The sequence below is a fragment of the Sciurus carolinensis genome, unplaced genomic scaffold (genome assembly GCF_902686445.1).
Source record: "Sciurus carolinensis unplaced genomic scaffold, mSciCar1.2, whole genome shotgun sequence".
Lineage (NCBI taxonomy): Eukaryota > Metazoa > Chordata > Mammalia > Rodentia > Sciuridae > Sciurus > Sciurus carolinensis.
This window is the reverse complement of record NW_025920132.1, coordinates 1,696,980-1,723,199: the sequence shown is the minus strand read 5'-3', so window position 1 is coordinate 1,723,199 and position 26,220 is coordinate 1,696,980.

Sequence of the window (26,220 nt, the reverse complement as noted above, 5' to 3'; positions counted from 1 at the left end):
CAGGATACCGAATGGTTGTCAGCGGCCTCAACATTATACCTAACAATAGAGTCAGTGATTGATTTATTGGAGCACCCATAGTGGGGGTACATATATGGTGTATTAGGGAAAGGATTTTGATCAATATGTAAAGTAATCTCCTGGATAGCAGGATAAGCATAATTGATGATAGTGACCGCAGGGTCAAGCCTGCTTAGAGTGGAGCGTTCTGGATAGTAAGTAGAGTTTATAACAGAAGCATTGTATATATTCATGGGTACATCATAAACAGAGTGGTTATAATATATAGACCTATGAGTGGCATAAAGATTTTTCTGACCAATGGGGGACCAATGGCAGCGGTAAAGACCAGTTTTAGGGATAAAGGGGAATCCCAAGGTATCGTTATAAGCATTGGCGTGTATCGGGGGCAAGCAGGGCAGGTGTAGCCTATGAATATTATCAGAGATATAAGGATCAGAGAGGTTGAGGACAGGAAAGAACTCAGGGAAAGGTCTAGATTCAGGTCCACCAGTTTGTGCACCTCTGAGGCTAGGTCTCATATAGGCATCGGGTCTATATAGGGAAACATTGAGTTTGGAAGAATAATCAGTGAGGATAAAAACTGGGACAGTAGGGCTAGAATAATAAGGGGATAGTGCCTGTGCAGGGTTTGAAGCGTTATAGTTGGAACTATTAAAGAGGTAAATATGGGTTAAGTTCCAAATGGGCATAGCATTAGGTAAAGGTTCAGAGCCGTTCCTCCATTCCCATATCATGCGTCTAAGAAAAAAAGGGGTAGAAACATTCTGTTCTGTAGGAGAAGAAAAATACGAGAAGTGGTCAGGTTGTGCATGTCTGGTTCTATTGTATATGTGAAGGTCAGTATATTCAGCAAACAAAACCACATTATTGGTGTTGTTGCCAGCGTATACTATGCCAGTGAAGTTGAAGAGCCTTTGGACATAGCGAGAAGATGGTACGACTATGTCCAACAATTTAAACTTGTCTTTCAAACCTTGGATATAGACAGAAGCAGAACCTTTAGGTAATGGGGGAATGCAGAAGCAGAACCAGCCCATTTCGGCCGTTCCGTTTGAGGCGAAAATCATAGTGGCAAAGATGGAGCGCAAGCAAGTTACTTGAAACGGTGAAAGTCCCCTAGGGAAAGAAGTTGCCTGAGGGGCAGAGTTCAATAAATTTGCAAAAGGTTGGGGAACAGGATCAGTGATGACCAGGAGATATCTCCATGTTTGTGTGCCTAGGGCCATTATGTCCCACCATTTATTAATAGGGGGAAAAGAAATATTCTTTACTACGTAAGGGCTGAAAGCATTAAGTGTTTCAAATCTACCAAAGATGGGCAAGTTAGGGAAGTCAGCTACACAAGTGACTTTAGCCTTGTTGGTTTTGTCTTTAAGAAGGTTGACATCATGGGAGGCATTATAAGGTAAATTGAGTTTCTCAAAGAGAGCAGAGATGTTAATTGGACAAACAGTACCAAAAGGTTCAGGTATAAGAGGGGGCCATCGGAAGGAAGGTTTGCAATATTGGACTCTAGTTCCTGTCTTACATAGATTATAAGGTTTTGTGTTGGCAGTGGTTGTAGTGAGCTGGGAAATGGTAGGAGATACTGACGTAGTTGCAGGAGTCGTTGGAGTAGGTTCCGTACTCTCATATTCATCGTCATACGCATTTGCATAGTCATCATACCAAGGGGAATAATCAGTTATTGGACCTTCCTCCTCCCACAGGGAAAACATACATGCTATCAAAGACAATCGGGTAGCATCCCTGCAGGTGAAGGGGGGTTCGTTATCGAAAGCATATTGGATAGTTATATTAGATTCCTCAAACCTAACAGAAATAGGGAAATATTGTAAACCTAATTGTTGAAAGTGGTAGATATAATGAGGAGAGTGGGCCCAAGTAGTTCTAACAAGCTCCATACGATGACAGCGAAGGGGATTCCCTTCAAGGATGTTAGAGTCATCCCAACCTGTGTCAGTATCAGTGGCATGCCAGACAGGGCTAAAAAGACCTGTAACATTAGCCTTATAGTATTCCTCACATGGTAACACGAAGTCTTGAGTAATGTGTCTAAGTCTGTTATTACAAAAGGCATATTTAGTCCAGAATAGTTGTTGGGCGGCGGTATAGTTATTTGAAAAGGGTTGAGAGAGCCAGAAGTGGGGTACGATAGAAGAATTAGAATGGAGATTAAGATAGGAAGAGACTAGATGTCTGAAATGTTGGGCATGGGTAATGTTCCAGGATTTGATATCCTTAAGGTACCATCGGGTAGTGGGAGGGTTGCTATTAGCACTGACAGGAGAGCCAGGGGTGGAATTTAGAGGGTCACTATTAGCATCGGAGGTATCGTAGAGGCAAAGGCAAAGTAGAATATAGGTGAGTACATACGGACTACGGCAAAACGCAGAAGGTAAGGTTGACGATTGCCAAACAAGACCAATAGCGTACATGATCATCGCAAGTGGTGTTGTCGTGGGCGCAATTGCGGCTGCTACAAAAAGTGAAGTGTCCAGCAAGGGCGAGTATGGTGTATCCACAAGCGAGGAAGATGAACAACTGGATCACTCGCAGCAAGACCAGATGAGGCTGCATTCCACAGGAGTAATGTCCCTGGCCTTTACCAGGGAGAGTTCTCCTTTAGATCCAGAAGTCCAATAGGAATTTCCAGGTCCAGAAGCAACAATGTCCCGTACCTTTAGAGAGGAGTCTTTTCGGTCCTTGTGAACAACCTTAGAAGGTATGGCCGGGGCGGTTGAAGGTTCACTGGGGTAGGAAGAAAAGTCTTTGGTGAATACTTCCGCAAACGGGGAGTTTCTATGTAGTCTACATCTGTTGTTAAGTTCATATAAAGCTATGCAGATGGCAATATGGAAAGGATAATCTTTAAGGGCTTCCAGCTTTTGTTTTAATAAGCCATTAAAACGTTCCACAAAGCCCGACGCGGTGGGGTTATAGGAGAGGTGGAAGTTCCATTGTATGTCTAATTCCAAAGCTAGTTTTTGTACCTGTGCGCCAGTGAAGTGGGTGCCTTGATCAGACTCAATGATAATGGGAGTGCCAAAATGGCTTACCCAGTTCCATAGTGCGAAAATGGTGGCGCCTTGGTTAGCTTTAGCAGCCTCAATAGCTGTCCCCAGGCCAGTAGAAGTATCAACCATAGTACATACAAAGTGTTTGTTACGTAAGGGTCCAATAAAATCAATTTGGACCGTATGGTTGAAGTGGTTTGGGGTACTCGTAGATGCTGGGGGGTTGCGCCTGAAGCGTTGAAGCATATTGGGGCAGGAAGTGCAGCGCCTAATCGCGTGCTTGCATGCCTGCCAAGAGGCTTTAATGTTACGGGTGGAGCACCATCGGTAAAGGGCATGAGTGCCTGTGTGGCCAAGTGCCACATGTAACTTAGTTAATTCGGTAGGCGAAACTGGCAGGGTAGTTGTTTTAGGGGAAACACACGTCCAATTAGGTTTCCTCTTAATTTTTACTTTGAGGTCTCCTGTACTTTCAGAAGTCCAGGGGGCCGTATTAACCAATTTCAAAGTCATGGTTTTAGTTAGCTTATCAACAACCTCATTGATAGAGGAGTGCACATCGGTTTTACCCATATGTGCATCCACATGGGTCACCAGGATAGTCATATGAGAGTTGGCAAGTTCCTTCCACCATTCTTGTCCCCAAACAGGTTTTCCGTTGATACAAAAATCAGTCAACATCCATTTGGCAGACCATATGGCTATGCCATTGCAAACTGACCAAGAATCAGAAAATATATGAATTACCTTATGTCCTTCAGCAGTGCAGTGCCTAACTGCAAGAAGTACAGCACATAATTCAGCTATTTGAGCGGAGCTATCCGTCCCCTGGTCCGAGAGGACGCAGCCATCAGAGGGGCGGTAAGCGGCGGCCTTCCAAAAGGTAGTGCCATTGCGGACGGTAGCAGAACCGTCTGTGTACCATACGTTAGTTGTGGAGGGAGTGGAAGCACCCCAACGACCAATGGGCTTTAAAGAACGCTCCGGAGGCAAATTCGGGGGGGCGGCCATAGGAGAAGTGACCAGCAGCTCTGTGAGTCTGCCAGCAGACTGAGAACTACGGATGGTGGAATCAGCTAACAGATTTTGGAGGAACCATTTCCATGTAAGGACTTTAGGTTCCATAGGTAAACCTTGTAACGTAGTGTCGGGCATCTTGATCCAGTCCAAAATGGGAACAGGAGTACGTATTAAGATGTCCCTGTGATGAAGTTCGAAGGTAAAATGCTGTAAGGCCACCGTCAGAGTCCAAACATATTTTTCAAAAAGAGAATATTTGTTAGGGGAGAAGGGGAATCATTTGCAATAGAAGCCAACAGGTCTGGTTACACCGGTGGATTTAGCATACACGCCCCATGAGCCATATCCATTTAGAAATAATATGTCTAAGACAATGGTATCCCCCTGTTGTGGGACAAACAATTGAGAGTACAAAGAGATGTATTCCTTAGCTTGGTCAAAGGCAGTCTTTTGGGGAATATCCCAACAAAAGTCAGAGGCTTTCCTAGTAACCTTATAAATTGGCTGCAGGATGACTTGTAAATAAGGGATATGATGTCTCCAGTACCCAAACATTCCAATCAAGTGTTGGGCTTCGGATTTGTTGGTAGGGGCCGGTAAAGCTAATAATTTGTCTAAGACAGGAGGGGGCACTGTGGGACCAGTGGTTGACCATAAAACACCTAGGAACTTAACTTGTTCAGCAGGGCCATGGACCTTATCAGGATTAACAGCCCAGCCAGCCGACTGCAAGGCTTTGATAAGGGTCTCCTTGGCAGTGGAGGCGTCTGCTGCAGAGTGAGCACAAAGCAAAATATCATCAACATAAGAAAACAACTTAACATTCGTAGGGAGAGAAGACCAAGGAATGCAAGTTTGAAGGGCATTGTGTGCTATAATAGGACTATTCCTATAATCCTGGGGTAATCGAGTAAACCTGTACTGCTGGGCGTCCCATGTGAAAGTGGTAATATCCCTGGATTCTTCAGCCAATGGAATAGCAAAGAACATATCCGTCAGATCAATGGTGACAAAGATAGTGGGGGCAAATTCTCTAATAGAGTTAAAAATAGCTTCCACGTCCGGCAATTGTCCTGGCATAGGTGGGGAGAGTTTGTTGATATTTCTATAATCTACCGTAAAACGCCAGGAGCCGTTAGGTTTCCTAACAGGCCAGATAGGGCTGTTATAGTTAAATGAAGAAGTTCTTTCTATGATGCCACGTTCTATTAAGGTTTGTAAGGTTGCCGTGACTTCTTCATGGCCCCCCTTTAAAGGATATTGAGCCGTGAAGGAGGGAGGGATAGGGGGCAGCACTACGGGTTCAATAGTTACAGAAGGCATAATGGAGGAAGCCAAACATTTGACATTTTTTAAAGGCAAATAGGCACCAAAAAGGGTAGGTAAAGCATCCTTACCAAGAATATTAGCTGGTGAGTCAAAGGTAAGTACCTGGCAAGGTACGGGGGTCTCATAGCAAAGGAAGGTTACATCTATGACCATTGCTTTCACCTGGGCACCAGAGATGCCTTGAATTAACATAAAGGCGTCTGAGCGAGCGGAGGGAAGAAGAGCATGGTCAACAATAGTAACTTGACTTCCTGTGTCAATAAGGAAGGAGGCAGCAAATGAGATGCTGTTATAATAGCCCTGCAAATATATGTAAGGGCAATTATCTGGTTCTAAGAGCGGGGTTGCAACTGGTTGCGTTGCAAAGGTGAATTTTGCTGAGGTCGCGGCCCTGGTAAGGGCCACCGCTTCCTCCCATTCCTGTTGGGAGGGCGTGCAGTCTGGGCAAAGTGGGGGTTGGGGCGCCGCTCCTGGCCAGGGATCGGCGCCCTTGGCCCATTTTTTGCCAGACGGATATCCACAAAGGGTCTACGGTTTCTTATAGCAGTAAGATTTCTGAATTGAAATCTTTTTCTGGGTGGAAAGCGTCTTTGATCATACCTGTTGGTTATACCTGGGACGTTGAAAATGAGGAGTGTCCCTAAGGAGGTGTCCCTGGCTTCGGCGGTTAAAGGGCCGCAGGGGTCCTGGTCTAGAGAGAACTGGAAAAGACAATTTAGGTTGGGTGTGCAAGTCTCTGCAATCTTTAAGGTATTGATAAAGGTCAAATAGAGTCTGGTAGCTTGGCATAGAGGTCTGGAGTATAAATTGTAGTGAGCTTGGGGCCCCCTTCAAAATTAACCTTCTCACACTGTTAGTCAGGGGAGTTTTTAGGGGGTGATCTGTGTGCTCATCATATATGCACTGTAATACCCCAAGTTTCTTTAGAATTTTGATCCCTTCCTCTGGGTTCCTCCAGGTTGTACCCCCCTCAAATTGAGAGTAGTCCAGAAAAGGGAATGCATATCTCCAAGCCATAGCCACCCAGGACCATACAGAGTAAGTCCCCACAACGCTTTCCAATACTACAGTAAGAGCTTCGTGCAGGGCTGGGTTTTCTAGGGTTAAAGCCACTGCCTGCATTTCTTGGTTAGTGAGATGTAAGTGCCGTCCACCATTAAAATATAGGTGGAACATGTATTCCGCATCTGATCTCCCCCCTTGGGAGAAGTCAGCACGGGCTTGGGTTATTTCTTGTCTGTTGAGGTCGCGAGTCTCAACAGTTTCTTGGCCCACCCAGGAACGGTTAGGGGTGCTTGTTTTGGTTACCGATACCGGGTGGGCTACTTTTGTTAGCTGCTCAAGCAAAGCGGGGTTTTTTGCATTCTGTATTGCCTCTTTCACTAGCCTCTTTCCTTTCATTCTATCACTATGTATATCATCTATAACCTTACACAAGATTCCCGGGATTTCTTTCCTATCTGCCCGAGCCAATATGGGCTCCAGAGTCTCTGGATTACTTAGTGGGACGGCTACGTCCGTTCCCTTCTTATATTTGGGAAATTTCCCTTGTATAATCCTTTCACATGTTCTCCATGGAGATTGGGGTTTTAAACCTGCAGGCTCTGTATCTGTCACCTTCAATTTCTTAAATTTACTAATTAGACTGACCATGGCCATGGTTCACAATCTTAGAGTCAAAATTAACAATACAACTTCTTGACGATTTTTGCAAGTACGCGTACCCTAAAACACCTTATTCTCCAGACGATATACGAATCCTTCCCTATGCTAGTATATACTTTATCTAATTCCTGACAATACAGTCTAAGTAAGTGGTCTCGGAGCATAGCTCAATAAAAGCCAGCGGATTCAGTTTCGTACCATTCAATGTCAATTCGAGCTAAGTTTAAATTAAATTATCAGCTTAATTCGAATCGGTTTAAGTTATCAGTTATTTAGCATTAGCTTATACTGACATATACTCTTGTTGCCTTGCCGTCCGCTACCTTGGGGTTACTGTGGGATCATTCGCTACCTTTGCCAGTGCCCTCTCAGTATCCGCTACCGTGGGTAACGCGGGTGTCACGTTCCCTTGCCGGTCTTAAGCCAGACAAGCCGGCCGTGCCTTTCGGAGTTTCAACTGAGGTTTGCTGACCATGCCGGTCTTAGACCATAGGGTCGTGCCTTTTGGAGTTTCAGATACAACCACAGCAAATTCCCTTACCGGTCTTAGACCAGGCAAGCCGGTCGTGCCTTTTGGAGTTTCAGGCCAAGGCGGTGAGCAATGTCAGTATTCAGGCTTGAATATCTGAATCTGACTGATTAGATGAATTAACAAGAGCTACTTTGGTCTGACATCGACTGGCTTCTATTTTACAACTCTCCACCTTTTTTCAATTTTTACAATTATTCTCTAGCTAATATAAGCAAGCACTAATGCAAGCAAGCAAAACCCAGAGCACATCACCGGTACCAGTCTCTCACCATATAGTCCAGTAGATGCGTGGTTCTTACTTCACACTGTCCATTGAGTTTCCGCAGAGGTGTTGAAATATGGATCCTGCCGACTACGCCAACTGACGCGAGCACCCGGCTCGCGTCTTCTTCTTGAAGTGCACCTAGGAACCTTCACCTGAGGTACAGATCAGAGGAAACAAGAATTGACTCTTACCAAGAAGTTGGGTCCAACGTGTAGCTCTTTATTGACGGTTCTCTCATACAGCAAAACAGTCTCGGAGGATGGCAAGGCAATGACCGATGGTGGCTGGTACCGACGGGGCAGTCATGCTCTGGGAGGCAAGCAAGGGGGACTGCCACCGGTCCAGTTACAACGTTGGGTTTTTATACATTTTTAAAATCAGCAAAAATCACAGCACACACTTTATCACACTCTAAAACCTTAGGGTTACATAATTTGCATAACTATCTGAGCACACATAGTTTTTTTGGCACAGCACACATTCCTTATCATACTGTAAAACCTTAGGGTTTACTCATTAGCATATCACTGCACACCTTAGGGTTTCCTAATTAGCATATCAGTATGGCTCACACAGAAAGGAAGGAAGGACAGAGAGAAAAGAAAAATTACACAGTCAGATTGGTCTGGCAGCATGGAGTCACTCATGTCCAATTATATGCTCCAATCAGTAACACAACAGGCATCTCTCTGTTTAGCCTCCTAGCAGTCTCCTATCTGTAATCTAATGGGAAATTACATGAGTTAAAATTTCTGAAAAATAACTTTAGAAATAAAAACATTTCATTGAAGGGTAAGAAATTCTTAAAATGTGTTTTTTTTCTTGAACTTGTCACTATCTGTAATGCTACTAATTTAGAAACATTTCTATCTTCCACAGTATTAAGGTACAAAAATAATAAGTAAAAAGTAATAAGCAGTAAGAAATAAAAAAGGTACAAGTAATAAATAATAAATAGCAGGAAGGTAAATAATAGTTGATAGGGAAGATTCTTTTCCTTTTTAAAGAATTAATGTGCAAAGATTTTGAAAAGTTTGAAAACCTGGGTAAAACGTTTTTAGATTTAACAGTAAAATTATTCTTCCATTTAATGTGCTCAGTGTCCTTCAGTCTTCACATACCATTATGGGGGCCTTTATAAGCTGGAATGGGTGGGGGTCCTTACAGGTGGATGTAAGGGTCAGTGGATTTTTCCTGCCTGTTTGATTGGTTGCCATGTGGCATGCTTCCTTTTGCCTTAGTTGCTCCACTGTCTGTCATATAGTTGCCCAAATTCTGAACTAACATTCCTTAATAATATTTAAGAACTTAAAATGAGCTCCAAGACTCAAGAATTTAAAATCCACCTCTGAAAGGGGGTCTTTTCATATGCTTGCCACCATGACTGCATTTATTACGTGCTTAGTAATTTAATTGGTAGTTATTTACTTTTATCAGTATAGGTAATCTGATTTTAAGGGACTTTAAAGTAAAACAAAATTAAATGTTCTTTTTGTTTTGAGTAAATTGTTTCTACTAGAATAATAAAATCTTTAGGGTAGCTTTGAAATTTTTGTTACTCTCAGAATACTTTGATAGAACTTAGTTTTTAAAAACCCTTGTAATTTTCAAAAATTGCATTTTTAATTTTTCACAAATTATTACAATAATTTCTTGTCTGGAAAATTTCACCAATTTTTTTAAGTATAAGTTTTTCAGGTTATTACTCAGTAATGGATTAAAAATTTACTTTTTAAATGGTGAATTTTTGTTTGGCAATTTGTGTACTTTTACTCACTTAGTATTTTGTTATTTCTTTAAAGGGTAAGTTTCTATTTGTATTTCCTTCCTTAAAAAGAAAATGAGTGGACCAAATATGATTAAACAAAAAATTACAAGTTATTTACATATGCTTGCATAGATTACACAGTCTTTTTAAAAATAGTTTGTTGTTATTTCTCTTTTAATTGTTCCCCACCCCTCCTTCTCTCTTTGCCAACCTGTATTTACTCTCTTTTGCATAATCACAAAATGAATGACTGTGACAGAGAAATATTCATGAGTATTTTAAATGCAAAAGAAATGTCAAGGACCATCAAAATTCCCCTTTTATTTTAAATTTTGCCTGTAACTTCTTCAAAGCAATCAAAGCAAATTTTATCTTCTCACAGGCCAGTAAAAAATTCTGATTACTTCCAGGTGCATTAATGAATACCTGCAATCCCAGTGGCTTGGGAGACAGATACAGAATGATTGTAATTTCAAGAACAGCCTCAGCAAGTTAGCCAAGCCCTTAAAAATTTAGCAAGACCCTGACTCAAAATAATAGCTTAGTTGTAAATAGCCCTGGGTTAAATATCCAGTACCAAAAATAGATGAAGAAAAGAAAGAAAGAAAAGAGAGAGAAAAGAAATTCTGATTATTCCATGAGATAATACAATCATCTTTGTTGCTTTTGTTATTTATTTATTTTATTGCATAGTAAATACACTTGGAGCTTCAAGTAAGTTAGGGTCAACTAAGTTTGAGTATTTATACTGTAAATTGTTCTTGATCCTTCTGAAAATTCTACCCTTTTTTCATGACCAGTGACACTCAGATGTCTAGGAATTACAATATAGCCATTTTCATTAGTGATGAAAATTGGTTTGTGTAGAATCATATGATATTTAGTTGAGTTTGAGAGATTGTTTATTTCATTTCATACATACCAAAATTCTGATTGTAGACCAGGAACCTATTTGGACAATCATGCTAGTTCATGATCTTCTCAGAGCCTGAGAATAAGTAATGGGGGAAGTACAACTGGCAACTTGCAAACCTGTAGGATAAGCAAATTTATAGCTCTGTCCTTTACCTCCTTATAACTCAGTCTTAGCATCTGAAAGATAAATCAGAAAGCTACCTTCCATCTTATTAATTACCAAAAAATATAGAAAATAATTTGTTGTACTTATTTCTCAAAGTTGGGAGATTAATAGTAAAATTGATAATAAATAAAATGGTGTCAGCATTGTTCCAGTTAACTTTAGCCATTATTTAACTTTCTGGTATTGCTTATGCAATTTTTATCTAATGTAATAAAGTATTGATTTAAATATTTTGATATTTTAATCAGATAAAGTTATGTGTCATATAAATTTATATGTAATAGCAATTTCTGCCTAAAAATTCTCTTTTTTGAAATAAAATATATGGTAAAAATAAATTTATTTTCTTAAACTACCTTTCAAAATTGCTCCTTCTTTAAATGATCAGGATTTAGAGACTTAGAGATGATAATAACTCTAGTGCTAATGACAGATAAAATTGGGAACTGTAGTCTTCATTTCTGCATAATTAGTGTATTCCATATTAAATTGACAAAGGAATGTTTTGCATCATTTACATCAATTAGTAATACTCAAAAACAATGAGGTCTCTCTTAGTCTAAACATATCCATGTAACAAGAAGAGTACATAATACATTGTAATTTCTATTCCATGGAAACCTTTTCTGAATGAATTTCTGCAAGAAAATTGTCAGTAAAACTCAACTGGTTTGTAGACGCATGACTTCAGGATTTTTAGTAAAAAAAATAGTATAGCAAGTGAATGTTAGAATTAGGTTAAAGGTGATAAAAGCTCATAAGTGTGGCAAGTAAAATTGTGTATCTCATCGTCATTGACCTCTTTTGGATTATTTAATTTCTGCTAGAAAATAATTTTGGCACTATGACTTATGAACAAAGGAAAACATCTTTAACTTAGATTAAGATAAACTAAACACCTACACCTTAAAACAGGTACATTCAGCACATAAAAGTGTACATTCAGCACATAAAATAAGTAAAAATTTGTGGTCTCAGAATTATTGTATTTAGTTTAATTATATAATGATATGCTCACCTAAGACCACATGGACTCAGCAGAATTCATAAAACCAGTTTTGTTGAAGCTTCAAGAAGCCATGGAGTAGCCATCTCAACATCCCTGTGAATGGAGTCATGGTGAGGATAGGGACTAAGAAATCCTCTGTATTCTTAATGGATTTCAGCATATTTAATTCTTTGTTTTCTTTTCCCTATTAAGGACTAGCCAGATCCATGTCAGTTCCCACAAGACCTACTCAAGTGATGTTGTCATATACATGGTATTGACCACCTGATGTGCTTCTTGTTTCTGCAGAGTACTCAACACAGATTGACAAGTGGTAAATATATACAGATACAAAATTACTATCTTTATAATTTTGAAATCATGTAGCTGATAACACAGGGCATACTAATAGTGATCTTAAAAGAGTTGTTATTTTAAAAAGCCAAAGCATAAGCAATGAATAAGAGTTCTGGCATGGTGTCAAGATTATCTATGTTTAAATATCAATTTAATTATCCAAATCACTGGCCTCTGCCTTAGATTCCACATTTAAGTGAATGGGAATATTTAACAATAACTATGCTAATTATCTGTACATAATGTTAAAGTCAAATTAATTAACACATAAAAAGTTCAGAAAAGTATTCATTGACACATTAATTGAAAGAAAAATTTTTTTATTATTATTTAACATTCATCAAAATCTACCAGTTTTAAGTTGTTATAAAAGCATAATCAAAATACTCTAACCATCTTTCTCACACATCAACTTGAACTTGATATTTCCCTATTTAAATACCTTTCTGGCCAGTGCACTCATTAAGCTATAATGTGCATTTCTTAAAACAGTACTTCGAGATTTCCATAAATTGTCTGTAAGCTACTTTTTCCAACATTTTCAAACTATTTCTCAATGCAAATATCCCCTTTTAGCTAAATGTACTTCAGAAAAACCTAGGTTTTCCCATATTGACTTTTTGTGTTTATATCAGTTCACCTATACCAATTGCCTGCTCTGTTGCTCTATCTGGGGCCTGTGTCTCATAACCTTCAAAACACAACTTTTCATAAATCATCTCCTGAATACAACCTAGACTCTGGTTGAAATTTCTTCCTCTGACTGACAGTTGCATTTATTTTCTGTATTAATGTACTAAGTCATATACTTCTATTGTTGCCTTGAGCAATTTTACAAAATCTTGTTTGTGTAACATATTTTTCTCTTTATAAAATTCTACTAATATGTGCATAACATGAAATGTTCCATTTTAAGGAGTTTCAAATGTAGTTTTCACACCTTAAATAAGTTTACATCATTGTCCACCTATCTCTGTCTTCAGAAATTTTATTTGTCTGGCAAAACTGAAACTTTACCAATTAGACAACTTCTTATTCCACCCTTTTCCACAGGGGTGCAAATTACCATTTGCAATGGTAATGCAAATTACCATTCTTTTTGTCTCTGAAATTTACTAAATACCCCATAGGAATGGAATTACACAGTGTTTTTGGAACTGACTTATTACAATTATTTTCCTTAGTATAATGTCTTCAGGGTTTGTCCATGTTGTAGATTGTGTCATGAGGACTTTCTTTTCTGACATTTACGTAAGTGCCACAGTTTGTTTATGGATTCATCTATCAAAGAGCATTGAAGTTGCTTCTATATTTCAACTTCTGTAAACAAAGCTACTATGAATGTGAGTATACAAATATCTGTTCAAGATTCTGCTTTCACTTTTTCTGGGTGTAGTTCTGGGAGTGGAATTGCTGGATCACATAGTAATTCTGTTTTTAACTTTTTGAGGAACCACTGTACAGTTTTCCACTTTAATCATATTATTTTACTTTCTGTATAATATTTTTATATTTAAAATTAGGTTTTACATAATTTTTTAATATTTGCTAGATTGTGAGATTTTAATGGAAGGACTGTGTCTTAAACTCCTGTGAGTTCACACAATTCCTAGATGATAGTGTCTCTACATTTAGCCTCCCTATTTCTCTTCTCTTACAAACACACACACACACACCACCTTGCATCTGCATATTGTCTCTTCTTCCTGCATTAGAAAATGTTGAATTATTTGTTTTCCTTTATCCCAGTTACCTTATTCCTTAGTTCATGCCACCATCATCTCCCAAATTACCACAAGAATCTCCTTATTTGTTGGTCCTTCTTCCTGTCTTACCCCTTTTAGTCCATAAGTATTTATAATTTCCATCTTTTTAATTTCAGTTGTAATAAAATATCTTACAAATGTAAAATGTTCTCTAAGGCACTTTCTTAATAATGCCTATATATATGTGCATAAGGATAAATTACATGACTATGCATAAATTTCTATGTATATTTATTTTTTTTAATTCAGAAACTCCATCTCAGGTAATACTCATGGCCAGGTATTTCTTCAAATGATGAATTCAAGTGTAGGGGTGTGTGCCAGGCTAGCTCAGGCACAGGAAACAGCAGGCAGAGCCATAACCCAGGCCCCAGGAGTTGGGTAAAGCAGGCTTGTGGCAAGCAACCTGCAAACTCATTTATTGCAGGAAAAAAACATGCATTTTATAGACTTTTAACCCAATCACAATGTGCCACGGGGGATCAGACCACCAGGCCCCTATACAGGTTTCCTTGGTAACACTAGATAAATTTGGGGGCAGTTGTTTACATTCCTAGGTGGTCAGAGCAAAATGCTCCTCTCTGTAAGTGTACATACTTGAGACATTAACTGCTGTGGGCCAAGAACTAGGATTTCTCCCAACATTTCCCCCATTTTTATTAATTTGAACAAGGGATTCCTTTAGGAAGACCTGATTGACCTCAAACCTCGTGATTCTCTTGTTTAAATTGGACCACAAACATTTAAGAACTGTAAGAATTATAAGAAAATGTATACAGGCTAATCCTAACATTGTAGTAGGATTCAGCATATTAAGTAGTTTCTATTTAAAGGTGATAACACAGACCTCTCCCTGGAGGGAGAAGGGGACCACAGCTCATGCTATAAAGTCCCAAGAAGCAAGTACACTTTATATCCATTACAGGTTAAGGTCTCTTTGTTCTACAGTTCTTTCCCCCTTATCTTTCCTTCTTGTCTATGTGATTAGGCCTAGTTTTGCAGGTGAGATGTAAAAAGTTCATTCTCCCAGGGGCAATCTTCAGCTTCCAGACTTCCAGAGGCAGATGACTTTCATGGATTTCATTTCCTTGATTTGACTGATCCTGTATTTCTACAATAACTGCCTGTCCCCAATTCTGGCTTCATTCCCCCCTTTAGTTTTAGGAACTCCTTTACTGCTGTAGGTAAAGGGGGTGATGACCACTCTGGCTACTTCAAGCTGGAAGGGGGCAGTGTGGGGCAAGCAGTTTGGAGTTTACTTTTAGAAACAGTCAATTGAGGGGTCCGTGGTAGAAGTCTGGTTGAGGAATAGTAGGTTATAAAGTCATCTGGGGGTGGGTGCTTCTGTGAGAGAAGAACAAAAAGACATGAGTACTGAAATGAGATTAGTACAAGATAAATGTTGCATAATTTGGAACATGCCAATGAATATCCTCACTAGAGGGTGGAAGAGCTGAGAAGTTTTTCCCATAACAAGGCCTAGCAAAGGCTGGAGAGGACAATGCCTTTATTTGGGAACTTTAACATTGTCCAGGTTATCAGGAATGTAAACAAAACATTTAGTAGAGATCTCTATATTTCTGTTACTAGCAAACATAGATTAAGCCTACCTGTGTCTGTAGGTCTTAAACTGACTAAAAACTTTTGACTCTGGCAGTTTCTCTTGATAGTTATGAGGCACATTTGCCTAAGAATCTCTCTTTTGTAGCTTTTAGTCTTTATTCTAGTGGGCTAACACAAGTGTATATCTTAAGTTACATTGAACTATTATTTCCTTTAAATGCCCAAGAATGGCTATATTTTGTTTTTAACTGTTTTGTTAGGTGTTTAAGATCAAGCTGGTTAAAGTGAACTGTTCCTCTCTGTTAAAGGGATAACTGAGTTCCCACAGTGCTCACTCATAGAGAACTTGAGAGCCCTAAGTTTAGTGCTGTCCATTAGGCAGGTTCTCCTCAATGAGGTGGCTTCCCTAGAAAGCACCAGGGATGCCTCCCTCTTTCCTTGACCCTCCTTGGCAGGAGGTATAATGATTGGCTTTTCATCCTATAGTGACCTCATCAATCTCCCTGATTGGGAGGTCATGTGACCCAGAGTTTCAAAGCTCCTTAGAAAAGTCCTCTTGTTCTCTGGGTTCAGCCTGACTGAGGGCAAGACACAAATACAGGCTTTTCTTGGCCTCTGTATTAAATCTCAATCTCTAAGTTTGATCTTAACCATCCAGCAAGCCAGTCTCACCAGTCATAAAGTCAGAGTACTGGGTTTTAATTTCAATGTCTATGACCTACAGTTATTTACCCCTTTTATCTAATTGGGGTCTACATTATCTGTTCTATACAATTACAAGTTAACTCACAGTGTTTGCTCTTGAAGCAGTACTTCTGCAAAAGATTAATCAGGCAACAGAGTTTACAAGGAAAATACAAAATGGAATCACCAACAGTTAAACATTCAGTTTGTGCAATAGCTATGTTGAAATTCAGATGAGCATTTTGGCTCTGTATTATATCCCCTATTTTAGATCACAGTGATTCCACAGCAAGAACCAATCCTTTGAACATAACTTTAAAGAAGCTGAATTCTGGCTTAATTTGGAGCCACTCTAACATGCAGTATAGTGGGAGGCAGAGCTGTATCTGAGGTAAGGTGTGGCCTCTCACAAATTGTAAGTGTTTTACTTCTGATTTTGATTTTTGACTTCCTTAAATATCATTTTAAGCTTACATATATTGTTTCCTGAGCCTATATGAACATTAGTCAACACAATTTAACATTATATCCAAAACACAAATCAGAGACTGAGAGAGTTTTTGACTTTCCTTTTGTGTGGCAAAGTGGCAAAATGTTTTTTATGTTTCATAATATTCAAGAACTATAACTTTCCAAAATATAAACCACAGCCTCTAATTAGCCATGTACCTAGGTACTTTTTTTAAATGAAAAGAACAGAAATTATATGATTCTTTTTAATTTTTTCAAGTACTTGTCACAATAAAAATTCCATCCACATTATAATACATATGATTCTTAAATATTTTGGAACCTAATTTAGTTAAATTCTTCCCTTCTTTTGTCATATTAATTTTATAATTCATTAAGGAGAAATTAGTAAAGAATGGAATAGCATTGAGCTGTAAATAAAATGAGTGTAGAACTTATGTATTATAATTCTAGAGTTTATCTAGGTAGCTCCTTTTCCCAGAAAGAATGCTTTATTTAGTACCACAAAGATCATGATATATTTTTATCTTGCTTTTTACAGAATTGTTCTCTATTTAGTCACAAAAGACCTAAATGTTGTAAGTAAAATTTTGACTTTGATGCTTAAATCAGATGACCCATATGTATTTTGTTCAGCATTACTGACATAATGTGTACTTGAAGAACATAAACTGTGACTCCACAGCAATATGTAATGTCCTGATTGTCAGCAGTTCAGTTCAAGATTCTTCTCACAGTTACATCCAGATTGGTCCAAAACTCCCAGTAAAATTGGTCTGAATGTTTTGACTTGTGGAATGCATTATATTTGCAGTAACATGGAATAACCCCTTGACTTTATTTTCCATTAAAATTTTAAGTCACCAAAATATCAAATTAAGGACATTGTATATTTTAATTAAAAAATTCATATTGCTTACAACATAACACACTTCTTGTACTTCCATTTCTTCTCAAACTAGGGAAGTAATAACAAAACATTTCTGGAAAATATTTGTTTGTACTGATATTCTTATTGTTAGTATAAAAACTTATATTCTCAGCTAGACATTGTTAGGAAGAATAGCCATGTATGCTGACCTTTCCTGGTCTCTCCAAGGTAGTATAATTCCTATTTGCCTATTATATATATATAATATATATATTATATATATATATAATATATAATATATATATTATATCTGCCTGTGAAGCAGATCATCCATGAACTTAGCTCCAAGCTTGTCAGTGCCTAGGGTCCTCTGGATATGTGCAGAATGGCAAAGGGCTGGAGACTGTAAGAGTCTGGAGAATATCTAGGTTTGCAGGATCCCCCGGACCCACTTAGAACACTAAGGGGAGAATATTTCTCTACTTGTAATGGTATTTTAGTCAGTGAAATGAAGTGAAAGATAGAAACTCTGATTTCTCTCAACCAAAGATAATCCCATTAAAATAATCCCTACCTCCACTAATTCTGGTTATGTTAATTTCTTTATTAACTATTCTTGATTAATGAAGTTGTATAAAGTTAAGCACATTTAAATTGAGTTTAGTACCTTCTAGTACCCATTACTATAAAAATTTATTGAATGGCTTATCTCTGTGTTTATCATGAACCACACCGATATATTTTGGGGTCCCTTTTCTGTGTTTTTACTCATATGACAGAAAAATGATGCTTTTATGCACTTGCCTTCATTTCAATACTGTGAAAATTGATGTAGTCATTAAACTCTTCTTATTTTGTAGGTCACTTGGTTTTGAGACAGAATCCCCACTCACATTCAACAGCTTTAATACTTTTCTTAAACATTGAAAATTTGAATTGAAGTTAATTATGGTCTCTTCCTAAGTTAAGGACAAGATAAGCCTCTTTAGACTAAAAGAGTTTTGAGTCTATTTGAACACAAAAAGAGTATCTGTTTTAGGGAACTTAAATTTAGCAAACAAAAAGACTTAGGAAGTAGTTTTTTTTATTATTATTGTATGCAAATGGGATACATGTTGTTTCTCTCTTTGTACATGGAGTCAAGGCATACCATTTGTGTAATCATACATTTACATAGGGCAATGATGTTTGATTCATTATATTTTGCCCTTCCCCCCACACATCCCACCCCTCTTTTCCCTCTATAGAGTCCTTCTTTCCTTCATTCTTACCACACTCCTTATCCCTAAACCTAAACCTAACCCTAAACCTAACGCTAACCCTTCCCACCCCCCAATATATGTCCTCACCTGCTTATCAGCAAGATCATTCATCCTTTAGTTTTTTGAGATTGGCTTATCTCAATTAGCATGATATTCTCCAATTTCATCCATTTGCCTGCAAATGCCATAATTTTATCATTCTTCATTGCGGATTAATATTCCATTGTATATATATGCCACAGTTTCTTTATCCATTCATCAACTGATGGGCATCTAGGTTGGTTCCACAATCTGGCTATGGTGAATTGAGCAGCAATGAACATTGATGTGGCTGTATCTCTGTAGTATGCTGATTTTAAGTCCTTTGGGTATAGGCCAAGGAGTGGGATAGCTGGGTCAAATGGCGTTTCCATTCCAAGCTTTCTGAGGAATCTCCACAGTGCTTTCCAGAGTGGCTGCAATAATTTGCAACCCCACCAGCAATGTATGAGTGTTCCTTTTTCACCACATCCTCGCCAACACCTATTGTTGCTTGTGTTCTTGATAATCGCCATTCTAATTTGGGTGAGATGAAATCTTAGGGTAGTTTTGATTTGCATTTCCCTTATTATTAGGGATGTTGAACATTTTTTCATATATCTGTTGATTGCTTGTGCATCTTCTTCTGTGAAGTGTCTGTTCATTTCCTTAGCCCATTTGTTGATTGGATTCTTTGTATTCTTGGTGTAGAGTTTTTTGAGTTCTTTATAGATTCTGGAAATTAGCGCTCTATCTGAAGTAGGGTTGGCAAAGATATTCTCTCACTCTGTAGGTTCTCTCTTCACATTGCTGATAGTTTCCTTTGCTGAGAGAAAGCTTTTTAGTTTGAATCTATCCCAGTTGTTGTTTCTTGCTTTTATTTCTTGTGCTATGGGAGTCCTGTTGAGGAAGTCTGATCCTAAGCCAACAAGTTGAAGATTTGGACCTACTTTTTCTTCTATAAGATGCAGGGTCTCTGGTCTGATTCTGAGGTCCTTGATCCATTTTGAGTTGAGTTTTGTGTAGGGTGAGAGATAGGGGTTTAATTTCATTCTGTTGCATATGGTTTTCCAGTTTTCCCAGCACCATTCGTTGAAGAGGCTATCTTTTCTCCATTGCATATTTTTGGACCCTTTTTCTAGTATGAGAAAATTGTATTTATTTGGGTTTGTGTCCATGTCCTCTATTCTGTACCATTGATCTACCTGTCTATTTTGGTACCAATACCATGCCGTTTTTGTTACTATTGCTTTGTAGTAGAGTTGAAGATCTGGTATTGCAATACCCCCTGCTTCGTTCTTGCTACTTAGGATTGCTTTAGCTATTCTAGGTTTTTTATTCTTCCAGATGAATTTCATAATTGCTTGCTCTATTTCTGCAAGGTACATCATTGGGATTTTAATTGGAATTGCATTGAATCTGTATAGCACTTTAGGTAGTATAGCCATTTTGACGATATTAATTCTGCCTATCCAGGAACATGGGAGATCTTTCCATCTTCTAAAGTTTTCTTTAATTTCTTTCTTTAGTGTTCTGTAGTTCTCATTGTAGAGGTCTTTCACCTCTTTTGTGAGATCGATTCCCAAGTATTTTATTTTTTTCAATGCTATTGTGAATGGGGTAGTTTTCCTAATTTCTCTTTATGAGGATTCATCACTTATGTACAAAAATTTATTGGATTTATGAGCATTGAACTTGTAACCTGCTACTTTACTGAATTCACTTATGAATTCTAAAAGTTTTATGGTGTAATTTCCAGGTTCCTCTAAATATATAATCATGTAATCAGCGAACAGGGATGGTTTGAGTTCTTCTTTTCCAATTCGTATCCCTTTAATTTCTTTGGTTTGTCTAATTGCTCTGGCTAGAGTCTCAAGGACGATGTTGAATAGAAGTGGTGAAAGAGGGCATCCCTGCCTTGTTCCAGTTTTTAGGGGGAACACTTTCAGTTTTTCACCATTTAGAATGATATTGGCTAAGGGCTTAGCATAGATTGCCTTTATAATGTTAAGGAATGTTCCCACTACCCCAATTTTTTCTAGTGTTTTGAGCATGAAGGGGTGCTGTATTTTTTCGAATGCTTTTTCTGCATCTATTGAAATAATCATGTGATTCTTAACTTTAATTCTGTTGATATGGTGAATGACATTTATTGATTTTCGAATGTTGAACCAACCTTGCATCCCTGGGATAAAACCCACTTGATCGTGGTGCACTATCTTTTTAATATATATTTGTATGTGATTTGCTAAAATTTTGTTGAGAATTTTTGCGTCGATGTTCATTAAGGATATTGTTCTGAAATTTTCTTTCCTCGATATGTCTCTGTCTGGTTTAGGTATCAGGGTGATATTGGCTTCATAGAACGAGTTTGGGAGGGTTCCCTCCTCTTCTATTTCATGAAACACTTTGAGGAGTATTTGAGTGAGCTCTTCTTTAAAGGTTTTGTAGAACTCAGCTGAGAACCCATCTGGTCCCGGACTTTTCTTTGTTGGTAGGCTTTTGATGACCTCTTCTATTTCATTGCTTGAAATTGGTTTATTTAAGTTGTGTATGTCCTCCCCTTTCAGTTTAGGTAATTCATATGTCTCTAGAAATTTGTTGATGTCTTCGAGGTTTTCTGTTTTGTTGGAGTATAGATTTTCAAAATAGCTTCTAATTATGTTTTTTATTTCAGTCGTGTCTGTTGTGATGTTTCCTTGTTCATTCCGAATTTTAGTAATTTGAGTTTTCTCCTTCTTTCTCTTTGTTAGTGTGGCTAAGGGTTTATCAATTTTGTTTATTTTTTCAAAGAACCAATTGTTTATTTTGTTAATTTTTCCAATTGTTTTTATTTTTCAATTTCATTGATTTCTCTCTGATTTTAACTATTTCCTATCTTCTACTACTTTTTGTATTGGTCTCCTCTTCTTTTTCTAGGGCTTTGAGCTGTAGTGTTAAGACGTTTATTTGTTGATTTCTACTTCTTTTTTTGAATGTGCCCCATGAAATAAATCTTCTCCTAATTACTGCTTTCTTAGTGACCCAGAGATTTTGATATGATGTGTCTTTGTTCTCATTTACTTCTAAGAATTTTTTTATTTCCCTCCTGATGTCTTCTGTTATCCATTCATCATATAATAGTGTTTTATTTAATCTCCAGGTATTGGAGAAGTTTCTGTTTTTTATTCTGTCATTTATTTCTAATTTCAATCCATTATGATCTGATAGAATATAAGGTAGTATCTCTATTTTCTTGTATTTGCTAACAGTAGCTTTGTGGCATAAAATATGGTCTATTTTAGAGAAGGATCCATGTGCTGCTGAGAAGAAAGTGTATTCATTCTTTGTTGGATGTTATATTCTATATATGTCCGTTAAGTCTAAATTGTTGATTGTGTTACTGACATCTATGGTTTCTTTATTCAATTTTTGTTTGGACGATCTATCCAGTGGTGAGAGAGGTGTGTTAAAATCGCCTAGTATTATTGTGTTGTGGTCTATTTGATTTCTGGAATTGAGAAGGATTTGTTTGATGTACGTGGATTAGCCAATGTTCAGGGCATAGATATTTATGATTGTTATGTCTTGCTGATTTATGCTTCCCTTAAGCAGCATGTAATGTCCTTCTTTATCCCTTCTGACTAGTTTTGGCTTGAAGTCCACATTATCTGAAATGAGGATGGATACTCCAGCTTTTTTGCTGTCTCCGTGTGCATGGTATGTTTTTCCCCATCTTTTCACCTTTAGTCTATGGGTATCTCTTTCTATAAGATGAGTCTCTTGCAAGCAGCATATTTTTGGATTTTTCTTTTTAATCCAATCTGCCAGTCTATGTCTTTTGATTGATGAGTTCAGGCCATTAACCTTCAGGGTTATTATTGTGATATGATTTGTATTCCCAGTCATTTGACTCATATTTGTTTTTTGACATGATTTGGTTTCTCCTTTATTTGGCTATTCCTTTAGGCTAGCACCTCCTGTTGCTGATTTGCATCGTTGTTTTTCATCTCTTCCTCATGGAATATTTTGCTGAGAATGTTGTGTAATGCTGGCTTTCTTTTTGTAAATTCCTTTAGCTTTTGTTTATCATGGAAAGATCTTATTTCGGCTTCAAATTTGAAGGTAAGTTTTGCTGGGTATAAGATTCTTGGTTGGCATCCATTTTCTTTCAGGGCTTGGTATATGTTGTTCCAGGCCCTTCTAGCTTTTAGGGTCTGGATTGAAAAATCTGCTGATATTCTTATTGGTTTCCCTCTGAATGTAATTTGATTCTTTTCTCTCACGGCCTTTAAAATTCTGTCTTTATTTTGTATATTAGGTATCTTCATAATAATGTGACTTGGTGTGGGTCTGTTTTAATTTTGTATATTTGGAGTTCTATAAGCCTCTTGTACTTGGTTTTCCATTTCATTCTTCAGATTTGGGAAATTTTCTGATATTATTTCATTGAATAGATTGTTCATTCCTTTGGTTTGTTTCTCGAAGCCTTCCTCAATCCCAATAATTCTCAAATTTGGCCTTTTCATGATATCCCATAATTCTTGTAGATTCTGTTCATGATTTCTTCCCATCTTCTCTGTTTGGCCAACTTTGTTTTCAAGATTAAATATTTTGTCTTCAATGTCTGAGGTTCTGTCTTCCAGGTGTTCTACCCTATTGGTTATGCTTTTTATGGAGTTTTTAACTTGATTTATTTTTTCCTTCATTTCAAGTATTTCAGTTTGTTTTTTTTTTTTTTTTTCAGTATCTCTAACTGTTTATTGAAATGATCTTTTGCTTCCCATATTTGGTCTTTTAACTTTTGATTGATGCGATCATTTAATGCCTGCATTTGCTCTTTCATCTCCGCCTTTAATGCCTGCATTTGCTCTTTCATCTCCTCATTTGCTTCTCTGGTTGTTTTAATTATGTACATTCTGCACTCCCTTTCTGACATTTCTTCTGCTGTGCTGTCATTGAGTTTATTGATGTAGTATCTAGGTTTGTTTGGGACATTTTCTTCCCTTGTTTTCTCATATTGGTCAGATGTCAGTGGGAATCTGAGATATTGCAGATTTCCTCTATTGGCTTATAATGTCCCGGTAGATTTCCAGTGTATCACCTCCCAGCCTTTAGTAGCCTGAAGTCTCGGAGGAACATGATAATGCTGTGCTTCCGAAGAAAGCTGTCCCTAGCCCCCTACTAGTTCCAGGGCTTGGAGCTGGCTCTGTGCAGAAAGGCTCTCACTGGGGTCCTGCACCGTGCAGCTGGCCGTGTGGGGGGAGCCCACTGCCGGAGTGTTTAAGGCTACCTTGTAAAGACTCTAGGTGCCCTACCCTGCTAAGAGAAGCCACCCCTATCTGTGCCTGATGCCCAGGCCAAGTTTCCCCCAGTGGGGGAGACTCACCCCGTGACTCTATTTTTGTCCAAGTCTCTCAATGCCTCCCCTTCTTGAGTCCTGGGTTCTGGAGCAACTGGAGATGCAGTCACGCTCTAGGTCACCATCTTGGATCGCTCCGTGAAAAGAGCCTGAGGCCGGAGTGGGCAGACCCGCCTGAAGAAGTCTCTGGCTGCCCTGCCCTGATCCCAGATTCTGCTTGCAGATCGAAGCTCTCTGTTGGCTCGGGGACTTGTGGCTGTACCTATGTAGAAAGGCTCTCACTGGGGGGTCTGTTCTAAGAAGCTAGCCTTGAAAGGCACTTCCCACCGCAGGGGTCCAGGCTGCTTGGGGAGGTCGCTGGCTGCCCTGTCCTGATCCCTGAAGCTACTTACGGGCCAAAGTATGCCGTGTTGGCTACAGGACTTGGAGCTTGTTCTGATCAGAAAGGCTCTCAGTAGGGGGCCTGCTCTGAGAACCTGGAGAAGCTGGCTGTGTAGAAGGGGCCCAGTGCCGGAGTGCACAGGGCTGCCTGTGGAAGACTCTAGTGCCCTGCCCTTCTCCGATAAGCCACCTCTATCTGGTCCTGCCACCCCGCCAAACTTTACCCAGTGGGCAGACTCACCGGTGGCTCTATTTTGGTCCGAGTCTCTCAGTGCCTCCCCTTCTTAACTCCTGGGTTCTGGAGTGACTGGGGATGCAGTCACCCTCTAGTCTGCCATCTTGGATCACCCCATGGAAAGAGTCTGTGGCCGGAGTGGGCAGAGCCACCTGAAGAAGTCTCTGGCTGCCCTGCCCTGATCCCAGAGGCTGCTTGCAGATCGAAGCTGTCCATTGGCTCAGGGACTTGTGGCTGTCTCTATGTAGAAAGGCTCTCACTGGGTGGTCTGTTCCAAGAAGCTAGACTTTTAAGGCACCTCCCATCGCAGGGGTCCAGGCTGCTTGGGGAGGTCGCTGGCTGCCCTGTCCTGGTCCCTGAAGCTGCTTGCGGGCCAGAGTATGCCGCACTGGCTCCAGGACTTGGAGCTTGTTCTGATCAGAAAGGCTCTCCAGGAAGTAGTTTTAACTGAAAAGTTTCTATCAGTTAAGATGAAAATTTCCACATTTTTTATTGTTATATCTAGGTTAGACTCTGAAGAAATTGAGTTGTTAACAAAATTTCTACAGCTATGTCACATACTATCTTGTAATTCTTAAATGTCATTAAGCCTCAGTTTCCTCATATGTAGAATGATAATTATTATTTATGTTAGTATTGAGAATATTTCAGGAACATGCTTAAGTTAAACATACATATATATGTGCATATATATATAAAATGTACAATACATAATACAATATATGTTGTATTTATTACATAGTTTCTCTTAATGATCTTGATCTCTCACTGCTGGCATTTATCAACTATGTTGAGGCCATGTTCTCCAAATTTTTGATCCCTTATGTTCTCTTTTTCCTTACAGTGAATGCCTTTCAGGTTGCCACAACTCCAAATGCCACTCACATTTCTTTCAAAGCAGGAATAAGTGGAATGAAAAGGGTGGTACCAGCCACATTTACTCATATCTTGAAAGCAAGGCTTTAAGTAGAAACCCTGAATGGCTCCTTCCCAAGTCTCATTGGCCAGCACACTTATTGTAAGAGAGGCTGGAAATTGGGAGCAGGATTGTTTTAATTAACCTAAACTTAAAAACAGTCCTGATTTATGATCCATCTGTCAATTAACAGGTAAAGGGACAGAGGGGATTGATAGGTTACTAAGAACATCTGCCATAAGGACACTGAGTGTATTGCCCCCAGTCCTTGGTGATTCATGAAGAAAAGTAAAAGCAAAAGTTGAATATTGTAATTTTTCATCACTTCAGAAAATAGAGGAATCTAAAGTTTCACTTAAGGTCCAGTCTTGAAAATGTAGAACTGAGATATAATTATTACTGTATAATTTCAACTACAATTCAAATTCAAATGTATCTGGAGTACTCTAAATCAGTATTTAAAATAGTCCTCATATTAAACAGCCAAAATTTTAAAACAATGCTCTAAATAATGATTTGTCCTTTTACAACTTTTATAGTAACTGAGCGTAAAAGTTGATGAAGCAGTTTATTGTTATTTTATAGTTTGAATCTAAGAAAACGATTTCAGCAGAAGAGGTCATGAAGCATGCATACTTTCAAAATCTGGACCCAAGAATATCTGCT